This window comes from Bos grunniens, chromosome 27, assembly GCF_055505025.1.
Source record: "Bos grunniens cultivar Pamir isolate PY7600 chromosome 27, Bosgru_T2T1.0, whole genome shotgun sequence".
Taxonomy (NCBI): domain Eukaryota; kingdom Metazoa; phylum Chordata; class Mammalia; order Artiodactyla; family Bovidae; genus Bos; species Bos grunniens.
In genome coordinates, this window is record NC_141191.1 from 27,788,883 (window position 1) to 27,803,615 (window position 14,733).

General features: G+C 44.0%; 1 long non-coding RNA gene across 1 annotated transcript; it reads right to left on the bottom strand.

Annotated features, from left to right (window-relative positions):
• Window positions 1-353: 353 nt before the first annotated feature.
• On the bottom strand, window positions 354-1,928 carry LOC147343687 (uncharacterized). Its single transcript, XR_015156408.1, has 2 exons — window positions 1,719-1,928; window positions 354-685 (listed from the first exon to the last, which is right to left on the bottom strand). It is a non-coding gene; the product is annotated as an uncharacterized LOC147343687 (long non-coding RNA).
• Between the last annotated feature and the right edge of the window lie 12,805 nt (window positions 1,929-14,733).

Below are 14,733 nucleotides of genomic sequence, written 5' to 3' on the forward strand. Positions count from 1 at the left end.
TTAAAATAGAAACTGCTCTCTAATTGAAATCACTTGTAAAAAAGAAACTTCAAAGGACCCACGTCTCTACCGGCCGAGCTTCGTGACTCCCATCCTACACGGGGCCGCTGGCTGCGTGGACAGACACAGACCCTCGGTGCTGAGACGCCCTGCACTTTGTCTCTCCCTCGGTGGAAGGGCAGCTCCCACAGACTCTGTGTGCCCGACATAATTGCCTCCACTGAAGGCCGATGAGTCACCCCATCACCACTGCTTTCTTCCGTTCTTGCTTTGCGACAGCTGAATTTAGTCAATAGAACGAATGCTGTATGGTTCAAGATACTGTAGAGAAAAGGTTTTGGGGAGTCAAACTTAGGCTTTAAAAAATATTAATTGGAATTATAGGTCTTTTTCACAAGGTCAGGCACTCTCTAGGTGTTTCTACTTATGTTTCCATATTTTGGCAATCCAGCACAGATTCATAGAGGGTGTATACAAAACACACATTTAGTTGTCTCAGCCTTGACCATGCCAGGCACCATTCACAGGTAGGTCTATGGGAGAATTCATCCCGAGTTCCAGTTGGAGATGTCTAGGCTTATCTTCCAGGCCCTTTCTCCCACTAGGGTCCTGAGGTCCATGTTGATGGAAGAAGCTGGACTCTCCTCAGAGAGCTAGGATTTGAGGTTCCAGGGCTCCCAGGATTCTGGGTCAAGAGGGAGAAGAAGAGAGAGGCTTAGAAGCAGAGAAGAAAGAACTAGGATCTGTATGGGAGACAGAAAATTCCAGAGAATACATACACATTTGAAAAAATGTTGCCAAAAATCACTTAGAGAATTAGCGTTGACATTTGAGTCAGGGGCATGAACATCCTGGTTGTCTCCCGTCTTCATCAAACAAAGCTTGAGTTATTGCTTCCCGCATGCCAGAGGACATGGCATTGACCAGCTCCCAGCTCTGCTACCATAGAGCACGCAGCCCAGCAGAGGGGCGATGGGGGTGTGGTGCTTTGTATCAGGTAGGCAGAGTTCGCTACAAGAACAGGCAGGACAGTCAGCCTAGTCTGAAAGATCCTCAAACTTTCCTTAATGCCTGAGCATCAAATAAAAGGTGGCTTCCCTGGTGGCTCAGACGGTAAAGAATCTGCCTGCAATGCAGGAAACCCGGGTTCGGTCCCTGGGTCAGGAAAATCCCCCAGAGAAGGGAACGGTAACCCACTCCAGTACTCTTGCCTGGAGAATTCCATGGACAGAAGAGCCTGGCGGGCTCCATGGGGTTGCAAAGAGTCGGACATGACTGGGCAACTAAGCACACACACGGAATAAAAACTAAGCAGTGTCTGCCATTCCACAAAGGGTGGATTTCTACCCCCATGCCAGGTTCCCCAGCCCTCCATCTCCATAACAAGCTCCTTCAGCAACAACAGAATTTTGCAGATTCACTCTGATCTCCAGGGGCACGGCTGACGATGACCCTGGGTGTGGAGTCCAGCGTTGCCGGGAAAGGCCAGGCAGGAATAACCCACAGGGAGCCTGCGTGAGTGAGGGTGACGTTCACACCCTGGTGGGCTGCCCCCAGCTGGCTCTGCAGCCTGGTTCCCTACTGCTGACCTGCCCATCACACACACACACACACACACACACACACACACACACACACACACTCCAGATCTGGAGGGGTAGGCACTTAACGAATTTTGTTCCCCAGCAGGTGAGCGGCCCACTCAATCCCTGACTCACAGGTCAGAGTGGGAAGCAGTCTTCCGGCAAAAAGCACGTCCTCCTCTCTCTGCAGAAACCTGCATTCAGCTCTGGGCCCTGGGCGTGAGGGAGCAAGGCTCATAAAAGTCTGATTAGCTGGCTCGTGGGCAGGGGTGAGCTCAACCCATAATTGGACAAAACAGAGCAGGAGCTCAGCGTTTGCCAAAGGGAAGAAGTCGCCTTTGTTCTAACGCAGCACTTGGGTGTTTGGTTAAAAAGACAGGCCCTGCTGACCCCTGATGACACTTGGCAGGTGGCTTTGTGCTTCTAATAGGAGCCACAGCGCTTTGGCTCATTTTAAATTACTACCAAGTGTTGTGTGGGTTGGGGCTTCTTCAAGGGGAAAAAAATCAATCTGAGGGGGAAAGCTATTCCTTAGCAACAAAGGAAAAAGAAAGAAGGCAGTTCTTTTAATGGAATCTGAGATGGAATCTAGCTTAGTGGAGCCAGAGCAAAAATAGCTCTTATCTGATCAAGGTGCCCAAGTTCCACTTGACGGCAGTTCAGGAGGCCCAGGCTCGGGGTTCTGGGGACCACAGCCAGCATCGTCAGGGAGGGACGGTCCTCCCGGCAGAAGGACGTCCACCAGGCCTCAGGACGGCAGGAGTCAGTAGTTGTCACCATCATTCTGTCAACGTGTATTTTCAATCATACTCTTTTTCCAAATACAAAAAAGCTGAAAGGAAGTGATTTCAGCAGTGTGGGTAACAACGCCAATGGGGAATGGCCCATCCACGATGGCCCTCTTTGTCGCACGAGCAGAATATGGTGGAAACTGGATGGTGGGCGCTTAGTTACACAGGCTCCCAGCACAGAGATGGGGAACAGGGTATAAACTGCATGGTGAAAGTAGAGATTAAACAAGTAAGTGAGGAAACAAAGAAAAGGGTAAAAACTATTGGATGAAACCAGGAAATAAAACGAATATACCAGCCTGTGCCTGTAGGGATCTATGCGGTTGTGTGCTTGCATTAAGTAGATATGGTTAGCACACCAAAGACACAAACACACACACACACATGCACACCCACACACATTCACACATTGTGAGGGTCTCTACAGCTCTGGGTGTGAGTGTGTGTGTGTGTGTGTGTGTGCATTAAGCAAGATCATCTGGCTTGAGGTACAGTTGTGATGCACAATAATCCACCTCTAGTCCCCACACTGGCTTTCTCTATTGTCTTAGCACAGGGCTCAAATTTTCCACTTTCCAGAAAGAATCTACTCACATCTCAACAGCAGTGTGACTTAAGAGTTTCCTGAAGATTTTGTAGAGAAATTCAAGAAGGATACTGTGTCACATACTGCACACCACACTCTTCAAATCTCTATCTACTAGTCCATTTCTCCCCAGCCTGTGGTCAGTGGGGCTCACTCTCTCTTCCCTTGAAGCTCTCATTCCTAGGAGTCCAATCTCTTAGCTCCAAAATGTTCCTCCGAATCCCCTATCTCATCCCTTGCTTTCAGCTGCTGCCTGCCAACTCACATAATCTCCTTGCCCAGAAATCAGCAAACCAAAACTCTCAGCTCCAGAAAGAGACTCGGAGACATAGAAAATAAACTTATTGTTACCAAAAGGGAAGGGGGTTAGGGATAAATTAGGAATTAGGGATTAACAGATACACACTACTATATATAAAATAGGTATGTAACAGGGACCTAGTATATAGCACAGGGAACTATATTCCATATCTTGTAATAACCTATAGTGGAAAAGAATCTGAAAAAGCATATATAAATACATGTATTACATATATGCGGGTACAGATATATATAACTAAATCACTTTGCTCTACACTCAAAACTAACACGACATTCATTGTAAATCAACTACACTTCAATAAAAATAAATAAGTAAATACATAAAAAAATTAAAAACAAAGTTTCCAGTTCCAAGATCTGCCCTTTTAGGAGGAAAGGGTTGGCTATACATAACCAACAACAAAATTTTGTCCTATCAAATGTATCAAGAAATCAGGCACAGAATTTGGAAGTCACTTCCAGTAAAGCAACAGGCCTATCATTAACCCTGTATTGTGACAGTTATGCCCTTCAAGGGGCAGGGAAAGGTCTCGATGACATTTCTTCTAGAGTTTTCTTTTGTCACGGAGTCTGTGACCACACCTACATCTGCCTCTGGGTTATTGTCATCACTACAAAAACATTCAGGACTAGTTCATCTGTTCTAATCCTTTGCACAGAACACAATCCCAAATTCTGGGCCTCTTACACAAGACCACACTCGTTTGCAGTATATCTGAGTTCATAATCCAGCTGTAAAGTGCTGTGGCTTTTTTTTTTTTTTTTGCTCCCAAATTCTCAATAATGATCACAAGTGTAAATTAATTCAGGCTTAAAATATAAAATGGACTGATTGTCCACCACCCCCTGAATTATTCATGAATCGAGTGGACAGGGTTCTTTGTCATCTATGCACACGCTCTTCCTTCTCTATTTGTAATACTTTCTCTGCACTTTTGAAAGTGAGGCTACAGTTCATCAGTGGCTGTTGACAGCATCCACTCAAGACTGAACCCTTCACTCTGGACTCTTCAGAACTTGGAGTTCCCGAGACCTTCCCCAGCCGTGGGCTTCACCTGTGCTCAACCGATGAGGCAGGGACCTCGGAAAAGTTCCCCACTGGGATCAGCAGAGTCCCAGAGAAAAACCGGTGACTGACACAAGTTCCCGAAGTCAAACTAGATACCAATTCATTCCAGAATGACGGCAATTGAGGGCCACCTAGTTTGACATTATAATGGGACTGAAGAGACTCAGGGAGAATCAGTCAATTAGTCAAGAACATGCAGCCTCTGGGAGCCAGAGCAAGGGTCTGAGCTCGGGTGGGCAGCAGCCTAATGCCTGGTGGACAATCACTGGGGTCAGACAGGTCAGGAAAGCCTGAGGACCTGGGAGAGATTAGCTCAGAATCAGATCATATTCAGTAACCAAAAGAAACGTCCTTCTCCAAGACCCATTCAATAACAAACCAAATCACTTTCTCAGAAACCCTCTTCTCTGGTCAGATCTTCAAAATTAAGAATCTCTGGTGGCAGGCGAAACCCACTCAGCTGAGGGTAGAGGGTCAGGGCCCTGGGGGATGGACCCTGCCCACTCTCACCCTGGGAAATTCATTAAAGCCCCGCCAGCCCCAGGAACAGTAAGTTCTGCTGGGCAGAGTTGTTTCTGTTGGGTATGTATGGTGTCTTTGACTGTACACCCCATTCTAGAAACCTGGACAAAAAGAAAAGGAGAGGAGTCTGGTGCAGAGAGAAAGGGCTTTGTAGACGGGCCTGGGTTATGTACGTAGGTAACCCCTCTGACCCTTAATGTCTTCATTTGTGCACAGAAGATTCATAAGTACCAACACTGGTATGGGACTTAAAAGTGACAGACACCTTCCTAAGAGTAAGTGGTTCACATATACCAACATTTCATCCTCAGAACCCTTGCTACTGTTATTATCTCCCTTCTTCTGAGCTGGATTCCAATAATGCCTCCTATCTCTACTCTTAGCCCCCTCAGACCCCACATGACTGGAAGCTGTGCTGGAAGAAAGGACCGAGGCATTACCCCACAGCCCAGAACAGAAACAAAGCGGGAACGTGGCTGCCATTGCTGCCACTGTGGTTATTATCGTTTTCTGGTTCAGTTCTGTATATGCTGATATGGCAGATCCAGAATGACCCCAGGGGATCTGTCCTCATAGGCTTACTATGTTCTCATTTCAAACCTCGTGGAGGTTGGCATTATGACCATGTCTGCATGGCCAGATCCATCAACTCAAATTTCTGATCTATGACTTTCCCTCTAAGAGCAGGACTCTTCCCTTTGGTCAGATACAAGCTTCAGGAGTAAGGGGGCTGCCAGTGGGTTCAAGAGTGAGGGGGCTGCAACACACCGGAGGTTCTGATAGGAACAGAGACACCTCCTTCTCAACCTTTGCAATTCCAATGAGAAGATTAAAATGCGACATCACTTAAGAACCAGCACGTTGACAGACTGTCTGTGTGACTCAGCCAACTCAACTTCCTAGGCCTTAAAAAAGAATGCTTTTTTTTTGTCCTCCACTCAGGTAGATAATTCACTTCCTTGAAACATGTCATCAGTGTGGAAAAGTTGTTTTTGAGTGGAACCTTTCTGAAGTCTTTATTTGGTGGCAGTGTTTCTACAGCGCTACTGTTGATCCTTGATACAGAATTGTAGGTCATGTTTTTGGCCTGGCCCTCAATAACAAGACTGTGAAGAGACAGAAACCTGGGCCAGAGTTACCCTGGCTAGAACATTTGCAGTTGAATCTTCAAGATGCACTTTTCCATCAAGGTGGTGACACCCCATGCAATCTGGGGAGCCCCGTAGGGTTATCGTAAGATGAATCTGAACATACTGGGTCTGCCAGACGTCCTCTGCCGTGAAATAAAGGATTAGAGTTAAATAACAGAGTTTTACTGCACACTGATGATTGAAATTTACATTGCTAAATATGAGAGCAAACAGAAGCTGAGACAAGAGGTAAAGGAACGCCACATGCGCGCACCGGGTGCTGGGGCCGTCCTTCACAACCTCAAGGGCAGCCAGGGAGAGTGGACAGACCGTGAACCCCAAAGCCGCATGGACCAGAGCGCGAACCTGGCGGAGCGGGGTTGGTCGTGCGACCTCAGGCACGCCTCGGGAATTGCTCTGAGCCTTAGTTCCCTCATCTATGTGAAAAATTCTTTTCTGAGACTGTCATGAAGCAAGGCGATATGAGCAGACACCCCTCACCCTGCCCCAGAGTAAATAATCAATAAGCATCATTTTCCCCGCTTTCTTGGCATTCCAATGGACTCTGGCTTCTTCTTAGAATCCAGGCTCCTCCTGGGTTTTGGTATAGGTGAAATCTCTGCATATATGTCTACCTGCAGGCAGCATTATTTGAAGAAACCTCCCTTTGCATGTTTCTTGCTCCACGGTCACCAAGTATCCCAGGACAGTTTCCTCTCAGAGAAACCACACAGCCCTCAAACTGTTGCTTCTCCTTTCTCCTGCTGTGGTTAACAACAAAAAAAAAAAATCAGAAGAACACAGGTTTCTGAGCTTCCCTGGAGGTGCAGTGCTTAAGACTCTGCACTTCTGCTGCAGGGGGTGTGGGTTCCATCCCAAGTCAGGGATTGACTAAGAACCTCCAGACAAAAAATAAGAACAGAGGTAGCCCATGCATCCTTACAGGTAACCAGAGAAACACCAGTACTTTCTTCTGTTTTCCCTTTCTCATCCTCCTCCCGCTCATCCGTTTCTCTTGACTGTCCTCCTTCAAAGCTGTTGTTGGTGCTCTCAGCCGAGGAAGAGGAGGGAACTGACACGTCCAGGTGTGTCCACGTGTGGCTGTCTCACCCAGCCCACAGTCCCTGCTCCAATTCCCTCTTCTGAACCTTTCCTTCCCTCTCCCCAGATGATGAGCTCACACCACATTCCTCCTGTCCTCCAATCCCTCCTACTTCCCCAGCCCCCATAACCCCCATCACCAATGGTAGGCGACCATCCCTTCACCAAGCCCACCCTATCATTCCATCCCCTGGTCGTTCACTTAGGGGAAGGTGTGGGTCTCAGCAAGGCCATGAGATAAAGTCAGTGGTTCTGTACCCATTTCACAGGTGAGAATGTTGAGACTTAAAGAGTTGAAAGGACATAAGTTGATGGTAGCAAAAGAGACCTGTAGTGAGCTCAATGGTGGCCCCCACAAAAGATCTGTCCATATCCTAGGACCTGTGAATGTCCACTTTGTGGGAGAAAGGGTCTTTGCAGATATAATTAAGATTAAGGGTCTTAGGGGAGATTATCCCGGATTTTCTGAGGGGCCCCAATTCCCATGACGATGTTCTTATAAGAGTGAGATAGAGGGAGATTACCTAGGAAGAAGGGAGGGCCATGTGACAAAGGAGGCGGAGACCTGAGTGACATGGCCACAAGTTAAGGAACAGCCACAGCCACCTGCAGCTGGAAGAAGCAGGAGAGAGAGTGCCCCAAAGCCTCCGAAGGTCAGACTTCTGGCCTGCGAGAGAATGCATTTCCACTGTTTTAAGCCCCCAATACTTTGGCCACCTAATGGGAACTGCCAACTCACTGGAAAAGAACAATCCAACTAAAAACAGGCAGGAGATCTGAATAGACATGTTTTCAAAGAAGACACACAGATGTACCAATAGGCATATGAAACGGTGCTCAACATCACTCATTATTAGAGAAATGCAAATCAAAGCTACATGAGATATCACTTCACACCTGTTAGATTGGCTATTATCAAAAAGACAAGAAATAACAAATAGTGGCAAGGATGTAGAGAAAAGGGAACATTTGTGCACTGTTAGTGGGGATACTAACTGGTGTAGCCGCTATGGAAAACAGTACAGAGGTTCTTCAAAATATTAAAACCAGAATGACCATCTGATCTAGCAATTCCACTTCTGGGTATCTATCCACAGAAAATGAAAATACTAACTGGAAAAGATCTATGCATCCCCATGTTCATTGTAGTGTTATTTACAATAGCCAAGATATGGAGACAATCTAAGGGTCTGCCAGTGGATGAATGAATAAAGAAAATGTCTACAGATATGAAATACATGGGATATGAAAAAGCGAAGTCATTCAGTCGTGTCCAGCTCTTTGTGACCCCATGGACTGTAGCCTACTAGGCTCCTCCATCCATGGGATCTTCCAGGCAAGAATAGTGGAGTGGGTTGCCATTTCCTTCTCCAGGGGATCTTTCTGACCCAGGGATTGAACCTGGGTCTCCTGCATTGCAGGCAGACACTTTTCCGTTTGAGCCACCAAGGAAGTCCGTATGGAATATACTTATCCATAAAAAAGAATGAAATCCTGCCATTTGTGACAACCTGAAGTGGACCTACAAAGTATTACACTAAGTGAAAGAAGCCAGACAGAGAAAGACAAATACCATATGACTTCCCTTATACACAGAATCTAAAAATAAACAGACGAACCTCATAGATGCTGAGAGCAGACTGGTGGTTGCCAGAGACAAGAGGTGGAGGCAGGAAAAATGGGTAAAGGGAGTCAAGAAGCATAAACTTCCAGTTATAAAATAAACAAGCCATGGGGATGTAACGTACAGCATGGCGACTATCGTTAATAATGTTGTACTGAATACCTGAAATTTGCTAAGAGAATAGATCTTAATATTTCCCATCACAAGAAAAAGATTTTAACTATGTACAATGACAAGTGTTACCACACAGACTTATGGTTGGTGATCATTTTGCAATATACACAAATATTGAACCACTGATATATACCTGAAATTAATATAATGTTACAGGTCAATTATACTTCAATTTTTTTTAAAAGAAGAGATTTATCATGGGAATTAACTCACAAAGCGATGGAAGCCAAGATGTCCCAAAATCTGCTCTCCGCAAGGCGGAGAGGCAGGAAATTTTATGGAATGATTCAGTGTGGGTCCAAAAGCCTGGAAACCAGGGGAGCCAGTGAGTCAACACCCTCCCAGATACACTCAGAAAAATGTCTTACCAGTTATTTGGGCATTCCTTAGCCCAGTCAAGAGAGCACATAATTAATTATCACAGCATCCTCCATAATAAAATGAAAAGACATGTAAATAGAATGACTGATTCACAGTAAGGATGCAATTAATGTCAGCTAGTACTGTTGGGGGTTTTATTTTTGCAACAATTATTTATTTGGGGCCTAATCATTCAGTATTTTACAAACTACTCAAAAAGGGGGATCACAGAGGCCCCACACGTCTGAACCACCATTACAGGTAAGTGAGTAATCAAGTGGCAGCCTTCCTCTCCATCACAGTAGCTTCAGGGCAAAGCCAAAGAGAATTGATCCAGCCTTAAAATGTCATATGAATCATGATGCCAAAATGATTTATGTTCACCTTAGAAGGTAGTTAATTCCATCCACTTCGACTGCCTGCCTTTGCCCTCCTCATAGTCTGGGATTACATTTATTAACTGGAGAAGGGAGTGGGATCCTAAGAATACTCAGCAACCTGCTGGGCTGGGAGGTGGTCTGAGACTCAGCTTCTCCCTGACATAGAGGCCTGGCCAGGGATCGTCCACAGAAAGGCCCTTGGGAACCACAGCATCACTGGGGGATAAGGACAGAGGAGGGGAGGAGATTGACTTAAAGAGCATCCAGTTGTACAAACGCTGCCTAGACTTATCATAGCTCCTTGGACAGAGAGCTACATCCAGCTGGGGAGTTCAAATAGAAGGGAAATTGATGAGAAGATGCTCAATGTAGTTAATTATTACAGAAAAGCAAACTGAAACTACAGTGAGGTACCACCAAAAACTCTGCAAATAATAAATGCTGGACGGTGTGGAGAAAAGGGAACCTTCCTACGCTGTTGGTGGAAATATAAATTGGTGCAGCCACTATGGAGAACAGTATGGGGGTTCCTTGTGTGATCTGCTGTGCTCAGTCGCGTCCAACTCTTTGCGACCCCATGGACTGTGCCTGCCAGGCTCCTCTGTTCATGGAATTTTCCAGGCAAGACTACTGGAGTTAAGTTGCCATTTCCTACTCCAGGGGATCTTCCAGACCCAGGGATGGAACCCACACCTCTTGCATCTCCTGCATTGACAGGAGAATTCTTTACCACTAGCGCCACCTGGGAAGCCCTGGAGGGTCCTTAAAAAACTAAAAATAGGATTACCATATGTCCCAGAGAAAAGCTCTAATTCCAAAAAATACACGCACCCCAATGTTTACAGCAGCACTATTTGCAACAGCCAAGACATGGAAGCAACCTAAGCGTCCAACCACAGATAAAGAAATTAAGATATGGTACATATATGCAATGCAATATTACCCAGTCATAAAAAGAATGAAATAATGCCATTTGTAGCAATGTGGATGGAACTAGAGATTATTTCCAAATCCTATCTGGAGAAACATATTCTAAGCACGTGTGTGTTAGTTGCAGTCATGTCCAACTCTTTGCAACCTCACGGATTGGGGCCCACCAAGCTCCTCTGTCCATGGAATTCTCCTGGCAAGAATACTGAAGTGGGTTGCCATTTTCTTCTCCAGGGGATCTTCCTGACCCAGGGATCAAACCCAGGTCTGCCGTGTTGCAGGCAGATTCTTTACCATTTGAGCCACCAGGGAAACCCTAATGGAATATTACCCAGTCATAAAAAGAATGGAATAATGCCATTTATAGCAACATGGATGGAACTAGAGATTATCATATTAAGTGAAGTCAGACAGAGAAAAACAAATATGATATTACTAATTTGTGGAACCTAAAAAAATAATACAAATGAACTTATTTACAGACTCACAGACATAAACAACAAACTTATGATTACCAAAGAGGAATGGGAAGGGGAGGGATAAGTTCAGATCAGATCAGATCAGTCGCTCAGTCGTGTCCGACTCTTTGCGACCCCATGAATCGCAGCACGCCAGGCCTCCCTATCCATCACAAACTCCCAGAGCTCACTCAGACTCACGTCCATCGAGTCAGTGATGCCATCCAGCCATCTCATCCTCTGTTGTCCCCTTCTCCTCCTGCCCCCAATCCCTCCCAGCAACAGAGTCTTTTCCAATGAGTCAACTCTTCACATGAGGTGGCCAAAGTACTGGAGTTTCAGCTTTAGCATCAGTCCTTCCAAAGAAATCCCAGGGCTGATCTCCTTTTAGAATGGACTGGTTGGATCTCCTTGCAGTCCAAGGGACTCTCAAGAGTCTTCTCCAACACCACAGTTCAAAAGCATCAATTCTTCAGCGCTCAGCCTTCTTCACAGTCCAACTCTCACATCCATACATGACCACAGGAAAAACCATAGCCTTGACTAGACGAACCTTTGTTGGCCAAGTTATGTCTCTGCTTTTCAATATGCTATCTAGGTTGGTCATAACTGTATATAAAATAAATAAACAAGGTTGCACTGTATAGCACAGGGAACTATAGTTATTATTTTCTCATAACTTATAAAAGAATCTGAAAAAGAACATACATGTATGTGTGTATACATATATGTGTGTATATATATATACATAAACATATATATATATATATATATAACTTTGCTGTACACCTGAAACTAACACAACATTGTAAATCAACGACACTTCAGTTTAAAAAAAGAGGAGTGATTGACTCTCACATCCATCTGCCAGGGTCATTCATAATTTCTGTTTTTCAGCTTTCCCTGCCATGAAATCTTTAATCCCTGACTTCTTCCTGTTTACTTGCTTCCCAGAACTATCCATTCATCTGCTCTCTAGGGAGTAATGAGTCCTTCCTCATTCACAATCATTCAAACAAGGCTGCAACCTTCCATGCATTTTCCAGAAGAAGCATCTATTAAACTCATCTTAGAGGATGAGACCTTTCTCCTTGTCATGTATCAGTGTTGACATCTAAGACTGACTGAGCCAGGTGACCTGATTCCCCGTTGAAAACAGAAATAAATCTGAGGGCTCACAGTCCTTAATCCGCCAGGTCTCCTTCCCCAAAACTGTTCTCACCATAGTATTATGAAGTTAAGGGCCCTGGCTCTTGAAAGTTCCTAAATACTTTAAAAGATGTAAATGCTTTATTTTCTCAATTTTAAAAGGGCAGGCAGGGACTTCTCTGGTAGTCCAGTGGTTAAAAAAAGACTTGACCTTCCAACTGAACCAGAGTATGGGTTCAATCCCTGGTCGGGGAGCTAAGATCCCACATGCTTCACAGACAAGAAACCAAAAGCATAAAACACAAGTGATATTGTAACAAATTCAGTAAAGACTTTAAAAATGGTTCACATTAAAAAAAAAAGGGGTGGGGGACATGTAAGGGGTCTGGGGCTGCCACACTAAAGTGGCTGTTAGGAAGTGAATATTCCAGATTCTTTCTTAGCAACAGGTCTGCAGGAACTTTTTTTTTTTTTTCCTTATTTTTTTTTTCTTTCTCTATTGACCCCTGACCTAAACTTTTTTTTTTTTAATTAAAAAAAAATTATACATGTGTTCCCCATCCTGAACCCTCCTCCCTCCTCCCTCCCCATACCATCCCTCTGGGTCGTCCCAGTGCACCAGCCCCAAGCATCCAGCATCGTGCATTGAACCTGGACTGGCATCTCGTTTCATACATGACATTTCACATGTTTCAATGCCATTCTCCCAAATCTTCCCACCCTCTCCCTCTCCCACAGAGTCCATAAGCCTGTTCTATACATCAGTGTCTCTTTTGCTGTCTCGTATACAGGGTTATCGTTACCATCTTTCTAAATTCCATATATATGCGTTAGTATACTGTATTGGTGTTTGTCCTTCTGGCTTACTTCACTCTGTATAATAGGCTCCAGTTTCATCCACCTCATTAGAACTGATTCAAATGTATTCTTTTTAATGGCTGAGTAATACTCCATTGTGTATATGTACCACAGCTTTCTTATCCATTCATCTGCTGATGGACATCTAGGTTGTTTCCATGTCCTGGCTATTATAAACAGTGCTGCGATGAACATTGGGGTACACGTGTCTCTTTCCCTTCTGGTTTCCTCAGTATGTATGCCCAGCAGTGGGATTGCTGGATCATAAGGCAGTTCTATTTCCAGTTTTTTAAGGAATCTCCACACTGTTCTCCATAGTGGCTGTACTAGTTTGCATTCCCACCAACAGTGTAAGAGGGTTCCCTTTTCTCCACACCCTCTCCAGCATTTATTATTTGTAGACTTTTGGATCGCAGCCATTCTGACTGGTGTGAAATGGTATCTCATAGTGGTTTTGATTTGCATTTCTCTGATAATGAGTGATGTTGAGCATCTTTTCATGTGTTTGTTAGCCATCTGTATGTCTTCTTTGGAGAAATGTCTATTTAGATCTTTGGCCCATTTTTTGATTGGGTCATTTATTTTTCTAGAGTTGAGCTGTAGGAGTTGCTTGTATATTTTTGAGATTAGTTGTTTGTTGGTTGCTTCATTTGCTATTATTTTCTCTCATTCTGAAGGCTGTCTTTTCACCTTGCTAATAGTTTCCTTTGATGTGCAGAAGCTTTTAAGTTTAATTAGGTCCCATTTGTTTATTTTTGCTTTTATTTCCAATATTCTGGGAGGTGGGTCATAGAGGATCCTGCTGTGATGTATGTCAGAGAGTATTTTGCCTATGTTCTCCTCTAGGAGTTTTATAGTTTCTGGTCTTAAGTTTAGATCTTTAATCCATTTTGAGTTTATTTTTGTATATGGTGTTAGAAAGTGTTCTAGTTTCATTCTTTTACAAGTGGTTGACCAGATTTCCCAGCACCACTTGTTAAAGAGATTGTCTTTAATCCATTGTATATTCTTGCCTCCTTTGTCAAAGATAAGGTGTCCATATGTGCGTGGATTTATCTCTGGGCTTTCTATTTTGTTCCATTGATCTATATTTCTGTCTTTGTGCCAGTACCATACTGTCTTGATAACTGTGGCTTTGTAGTAGAGCCTGAAGTCAGGTAGGTTGATTCCTCCAGTTCCATTTTTCTTTCTCAAGATCGCTTTGGCTATTCAAGGTTTTTTGTATTTCCATACAAATTGTGAAATTATTTGTTCTAGCTCTGTGAAGAATACTGTTGGTAGCTTGATAGGGATTGCGTTGAATCTATAAATTGCTTTGGGTAGTATACTCATTTTCACTATATTGATTCTTCCAATCCATGAACATGGTATATTTCTCCATCTATTAGTGTCCTCTTTGATTTCTTTCACCAGTGTTTTATAGTTTTCTATATATAGGTCTTTAGTTTCTTTAGGTAGATATATTCCTAAGTATTTTATTCTTTTCGTTGCAATGGTGAATGGAATTGTTTCCTTAATTTCTCTTTCTGTTTTCTCATTATTAGTGTATAGGAATGCAAGGGATTTCTGTGTGTTGATTTTATATCCTGCAACTTTACTATAATCATTGATTAGTTCTAGTAATTTCCTGGTGGAGTCTTTAGGGTTTTCTATGTAGAGGATCATGTCATCTGCAAATAGTGAGAGTTTTACTTCTT